The following is a 7001-nucleotide window of genomic DNA, read 5'->3' on the forward strand; positions in this document are numbered from 1 at the left end:
CGTGTTAAATTAAGTTCATTTCTTCCTTTCATTTGTGTGAAATTCATCGAAACATAGTGCGGAAAGTGCAAGTGTTTTTTGCAAATAACTTTTCAATGAATTAAAAATCTTAATTTTCTGTCTCGGATTGTTATTATTGGCGTTAAGACGCGTCGATTGATACCCCTCTCGAACTTTTTCCGTCATTTTGACCTACCTTCGCTAAAGTGCACTTTTACCCGGTATTGTTATTTTTATCCTTAGTAGATGAAAAATTTCAATTTTAAAACTTTACTAAAATATCGATTTTCTTCTGCTTAGAAAGGTCTACATTAAAATACTATATTTTACCAAATAACCCAATAAATTAAAAACAAATAAATATGCTATAGTCTCCAAAATAGTGTCAAATATTGCTAGAACTTGTAATTTAATTTAAAAAAGTGCTAATAAACGCGTGGTATATTTTTAAATGTGTATGATGCCATATGGCAATATCAATAATATTTGAAGGAGCTGAAATCCGCACCAGCAAATAACGATATATTTGTACTGGGAAATTGCAACTGGTAAATTTTTTAAATGAATTATTAAATCTATGCATGTTCCAACTTCTTTTATTAAATTTTTGTGGTGTTATTTAATTTGATTTGAATAAAATAAAATACCATATTAAAAAATCATTGCATATTTTTTACACCAGTTAGTACAAATGATGCCATATGGCATCATTCCAAAAAACACTTTAGAATCGAATTTTTGAAAAAAAATTAAATTGAATGTTATTATATTATATATTAGGATCATTTAATAAAAAAATTGGATTTTTAAAGCCCGAATCTAAAAAGATGTACCGAAAGGGTTAAGAGTGCATATAAACAGGGAATTTGTCCACACGGTTGTTTCATGCAACTAAACTGTATAAAGTAAACCATTTAAATAATTCTTAAAATTACGTTTATGCTAAGCTTTTTTATAAAATTAATAGCTAAGATAATTTTTGCAAAGCTGTTTGAGTCTTTAATTATTATTTTTCAATGTTCATTATTTTCAAGAATTGACACATGTATTAACAGGGTTGCATCGGGATAAACTCTGTTTGAAAGTGTGTTCGATCGACTCCTTTCTTGTGTTGCTTATAAACACTTGCACGAACTGAAACGAGAAAATGCAAAATGGCGTAAAGTGCTGGCACTTTATTTATATTTCGTAATAATTCAGTTTTGCTTATATGGCGTCTGCAATGCTGAGTACCTATCGGTTTTGTCATTAGCAATTTTATACACACTTGAATTTTATATGAGTATATCTTACAGATTTAAAAGAAAATCTCATAGATATATACATAAGCATGTATATATATTAATTTGTATAGATACATATATGTATGTACGTACAAAACCGCGTATCGTCGTTCTGCAAAACCGCGTAGCTGACATTTTTTGCTAAAAATTGGATTTGCTCATCGAAGCTCTTGGCTCAAGCCTTATTAATTCGTGCTGAAATATACTAGCCAGATATGCGATTGCTTCATAAAAGAGAGAACAATTTTGAAATATGAGTGTTTTTACTCTCTACAAAATAATTTATGCAACCTCACATCAGTGTTGGGAAATGAAATTGTTCCTTCAGTACGAAATCTATACAAAAACTGTACTTTTCGACTGTAAATTGTATCGACTTTTTAATTTGCTCATATATTTTCTTAGTACATGCATACATACATTCCCTTCGAGACCAATGACTTGATGGTATTCATGGGAAAGTGTAGGTACATTTACATATTTTACACTTTGAACATAAATTTGTATGTACATGTTTTAAGATACACTTCTTAACAAACAAATTTTTTAAGTTATTATGAATGGATAAAATAGACATCTTTCAATTCAGTACTAAAACTTGACATTTTAATAGTATTTCAAGTGCTTATCAAAACTTTGCTACACGCACATATTGCCAAGATTTCCCATTTATCTTAAAATTGTTCATTTTAATTATTTGTTTATAAAAATGCAGTCTATACTTCAACAAAACTTCAAGCATTTAAACTTATTNAAATTGTCAAAACTAGTCAATATGTGAGTGTCGTAAAGTTATGATATTTAAGAACATCTCTTTCTTAATTAACAATGACACTGTTTCTAACTATATAAAGCTGATTTCGACATTTTGTTTTAATAAGATTTAGTATCAAAAATATTCTTTCAAGACTTGCCTAGGAATGTGAAGTTGATAGCATCCCTTGTGCTATGTTATAATGGTTCGTTCAAAACTTACAAAAGCAAAAACGAGAAGGCGAAGACAAAAAGAGAATAAAACAAGCACGAGCAGCGCAGTCTTNTAGACATCTTTCAATTCAGTACTAAAACTTGACATTTTAATAGTATTTCAAGTGCTTATCAAAACTTTGCTACACGCACATATTGCCAAGATTTCCCATTTATCTTAAAATTGTTCATTTTAATTATTTGTTTATAAAAATGCAGTCTATACTTCAACAAAACTTCAAGCATTTAAACTTATTTTTATACAGTTTTTGTTAATGAATAATCAATGTTTTTATAAACAAATAGTTAAAATGAAAAAAGAAAAATAACGGGTGATTTTTTTGAGGTTAGGATTTTCATGCATTAGTATTTGACAGATCACGTGGGATTTCAGACATGGTGTCAAAGAGAAAGATGCTCAGTATGCTTTGACATTTCATCATGAATAGACTTACTAACGAGCAACGCTTGCAAATCATTGAATTTTATTACCAAAATCAGTGTTCGGTTCGAAATGTGTTTCGCAAACCCAATTGCTGCGAACGGCGACGAATCGACATTTCACGGTCTTCAGCAACACTCTCAGAAACAGACGCAATATTCTCTTCTGTACGCACTGTACGCATTCGTGTGGTTGGTTTAATGTCCAATAAAGTAAACTGAGTGCGAAACTTGGTCACAATCGCATTAATTGTTTGCTCACTTGGTCGATTATGTAGACCATAAATCGGACGTAAAGCGCGAAACACATTTCGAACCGAACACTGATTTTGGTAATAAAATTCAATGATTTGCAAGCGTTGCTCGTTAGTAAGTCTATTCATGATGAAATGTCAAAGCATACTGAGCATCTTTCTCTTTGACACCATGTCTGAAATCCCACGTGATCTGTCAAATACTAATGCATGAAAATCCTAACCTCAAAAAAATCACCCGTTAATAAAATAAATTGTCAAAACTAGTCAATATGTGAGTGTCGTAAAGTTATGATATTTAAGAACATCTCTTTCTTAATTAACAATGACACTGTTTCTAACTATATAAAGCTGATTTCGACATTTTGTTTTAATAAGATTTAGTATCAAAAATATTCTTTCAAGACTTGCCTAGGAATGTGAAGTTGATAGCATCCCTTGTGCTATGTTATAATGGTTCGTTCAAAACTTACAAAAGCAAAAACGAGAAGGCGAAGACAAAAAGAGAATAAAACAAGCACGAGCAGCGCAGTCTTCGGCAATGCCGAAGGCTTCATACCTTTCATGAACATCTGAAAATTTTACTTTAATAGATTACTGCTTTTTAAAAAATGTATATATTCACAGCATACATCGATAGAGGAGTTACATATATAAAAAATCGTATCTAAACAATCAGAGGTATGGAAGACATACTTTATATGGCACCAATCTAAGGGCCGGTTGTTCAATGTCTGATTAGCACAAATCGGAGGTAGAAGCTCCGGTTAGATACAACGACTGCTTTATCGATCACATGTTATACGCATGATGTCGAAATTGTCGATTATGATGTCTAACCGGCAAGTAGTGATAACCATACATTGAACAACCGGCCCTAAGGGCCGGTTACTCAATGTCTGCTTAACACTAATCTCCGGTTGAACATAGTTATCGACGTTACCGACTCCCTGTTGTATTAATGGAGCCGAAAACGGTGATAACGATGTTTAACCGCAGATTAGTGTTAACCAGACATTGAGTAACCGGCCCTAAGTGATTTTCACTGCTATGTGATCGGTATGTAAACCGGTAACACAATTTAATGGGTTTAGATTCCTACGTAAAGGAGATATATCGCAAAAACTGGTACCTGAACAATCAGTCGTATAGGAGATAACGCTTATACATAGATTTTGACCATTTTCTCAGTAGACTTTGTATTATTATTTATAAAATCGCTTACGAAATTTATCGGTTTTAGCTGTCCAAATAAAGGAGTTTTACAGTAAAACCCCATATCTGAATAATCAGTTGTATGGAGGCAATTAATAGGTTATAGTGACCTGATCCTTGTTATTTTCACTGCAAGCATTCTGTTAATAATGAGTGAAAACGATGCGAAATTTCATGTTCCTAGCTGCATAAATGGAGCAGTTATGATAAAAGACCTCATATCTGAACAACAAGTTGTATGGGGGCTACAGGTTATAGTGGCCCCATCTGTGTTAATTTCACTGTAAGTATTCTGTTGATGATGTGAGAAAACAGTGAGAAATTTTATGTTCCTAGCTGCATAAATGGATGAGTTATAACGAAAATTCTCATATCAGAAAAATCAGTTGTATGGGAGCTATATGTTATAGTGGTCCGATTCTTCCGGTACCGACAAATGATTAATACATTAAAAATACACCCACCTACCAAGTTTCATCCGGATATATCGAAAACTGTGAGACTAGGTTGCATACAAACAGACGAACAGACGGACATGGCTAAATCGACTCAGCTCGACGTTCTGATCATATGAGTATCTATATATAAATACGCCACAAGAAAATTTTGCAATCCCTTCTCTGAAGGCACCGTCCGCTCGATTTCAATGAAACATACACCGATTTAAAGGATATAACTTGCATATAGACTAAAATGTTAAAACCACTATATCCCTAAAACCAATTATGCTGGAGAACTGAAACTTAGCACAGGAGCATAGATTGTAAATACCCTACTTATAGTGAAAAATGGTAGGTACTGGAAAAGTGGGCGTGGCACTTCCCATACAAACTTAAATTCTCATATCGCTTATCTCTGGAACCACTTACGCTAACGTCCTGATATTGGACACAATAACATATTTCATCGATACCGTACTTACGGCGAAAATTGGTCGAGTTTGGAAAAAGGGGGCGTGGCACCTCCCATACAAACTGAAATTCTCTTATCGCTTTTCCCTGGAACCGCTTATGCTAACTTCCCGAAAATTGACACAGCAACATATGTTGTCAATACCGTACTTTCGGCGAATAGTAGTAGATTTTGGATAGGGGGGCGTGGCACCACCCCATACAAACTGAAATTCTCATATCGCTTTTCTCTGGAACTGCTAATGCCAACGTCCTGAAATTTTAATGATATCAATAACGTACTTATGGCGAAAAGTGGTAGATAATGGGAAAGGGGGTGTGGCACTGCCCATACAAACTGAAATTCTCATATCACTTATCTCTGGAACCGCCTATGCTAACGTCCTGAAATTTGACACAGCAACATATGTTGTCAATAACGTACTTACGGCGAAGAGTGGTAAATTTTGGAAAAGGGGCGTGGTACCGCTCATACAATCGGTTTTCTCTGGAACCACTTTCTATAAGTTCATGGAATTTTATACACCTACATTTATACACATATAAAATCGCAAGAATCTTTCAATTGGGAACCATTTTCCCCAGATTTTAAAATCTCATTGAATGATTGTTGTTTTGTGCAAAAGTTTTTAGAAGGATGAGGGTGTTTGTCTTCGGATAGATGGCGCAGGGATTGAGAGCTATCCTAAAAATCATATTTATGATCAGATTTTTTTCACTTTTAGAACATATTTTAGTAACATAAAATTATATTATAAAAAATATTGGGCTTTGGCCCAGTCTTGACAAAAACCCGTGTGAAGCCGCCGTTAGAGAACGAAATATTATCTTTTGCTGTAAAGCTTCAAAATACTTTCTCAACCGTTAACGATTCTGATGAAAAAACAAAAGAGTTTATGTAGATGTGGGCAATTAAGCTTTTAACCTTCATGAGGCTCTCAGACAAATATAATCGAAAAACTTATTCACAGTCTGAATTGGTATATATTTGACATATTAGTCAGTGATGAACATCTCATATATACATACAAATACATATGCATATTTTTTATAAATTAGAAGCGAAGTTCCTTTTTCGGTCTAATTTCAAAATCTACTGAAGAAATTAATCAATACGATGTTAACGTTCATAATTCGATTTTAAGTTTTCCTGTAAATTTGCTTTAAATTATGCTGGTGGACTTCAAAATAGTAATTCGCATAAAGGAGTTAGTAGTAGACAGGTAAAATACAAAAGTGAAACAAAAAAGATGTCGAATTTCGACAACTGGGCGATACTAGTACATTTTAATGGGTATATCTCTTTTTATATTCTGGTACTAACAAACATCGGACCAAAGTTATAATACCATTTCATGCTCATGAAAGGTATAAAAAGTTCCCGCAGTGAATTTTCAGAGCTACATATATATTTATAGTACTCATCACAAAATTGTACTAAAAATTACTGAGTAGTAGGAAAGTATACTGTAAACGAAATAGTATCAAAAAAGTACAACTGTACCAAAAATGCCAACATTGCCTCACAAACGCGGTTTTTCGTTATCTTGATACGCGGTTTTGCATTATGTTGATACGCGGTTTTGTACTTTATACGACGATATACAGGGTGTCCCAGAAGTAACGTGCCAAACTTTAGGGGAAGGTAGGTGGGTGGGTAAGCTCACTGATAAACAAAAATTTTTCAGGTAAAAGTGTCACCGTTTTTGAAATATTTACATTTTTTCGAATTAAAAAAAATCGTGCCTTTTCATGTGTTTTCTTTAACTGCAACTACAAACCGGGCAATACTTAGTAAATTTTTTATCTAAAATACTTCCAGATAGTTGCCTCTCCATACTCAAATGCAATGTAGTTAAAATATATTAAGGAACCATCATAAAATTAGGACTATTTCTGGATTTTTAACTTTTTGATATTTTCTTCCCCAA

The 7001-nt window shown here is 33.2% G+C and overlaps 1 long non-coding RNA gene across 1 annotated transcript in view; it reads right to left on the minus strand.

Moving 5' to 3' along the window:
• LOC108361473 (uncharacterized) overlaps nt 1-5621 on the minus strand; it is a 16601-nt gene extending 10980 nt beyond the window's left edge. The window contains exons 1-2 of the long non-coding RNA XR_001847309.1: nt 5609-5621; nt 3094-3100 (exon numbers count right to left, since the gene is read on the minus strand). This is a non-coding gene — a long non-coding RNA (uncharacterized LOC108361473). The remainder of the gene's footprint in view (nt 1-3093; nt 3101-5608) is intronic.
• Between the last annotated feature and the right edge of the window lie 1380 nt (nt 5622-7001).

The sequence above is a fragment of the Rhagoletis zephyria genome, unplaced genomic scaffold (genome assembly GCF_001687245.7).
Source record: "Rhagoletis zephyria isolate East Lansing unplaced genomic scaffold, Rhagoletis_zephyria_1.1 Rzeph_scaffold_00771, whole genome shotgun sequence".
In the NCBI taxonomy this organism is placed as follows: domain Eukaryota; kingdom Metazoa; phylum Arthropoda; class Insecta; order Diptera; family Tephritidae; genus Rhagoletis; species Rhagoletis zephyria.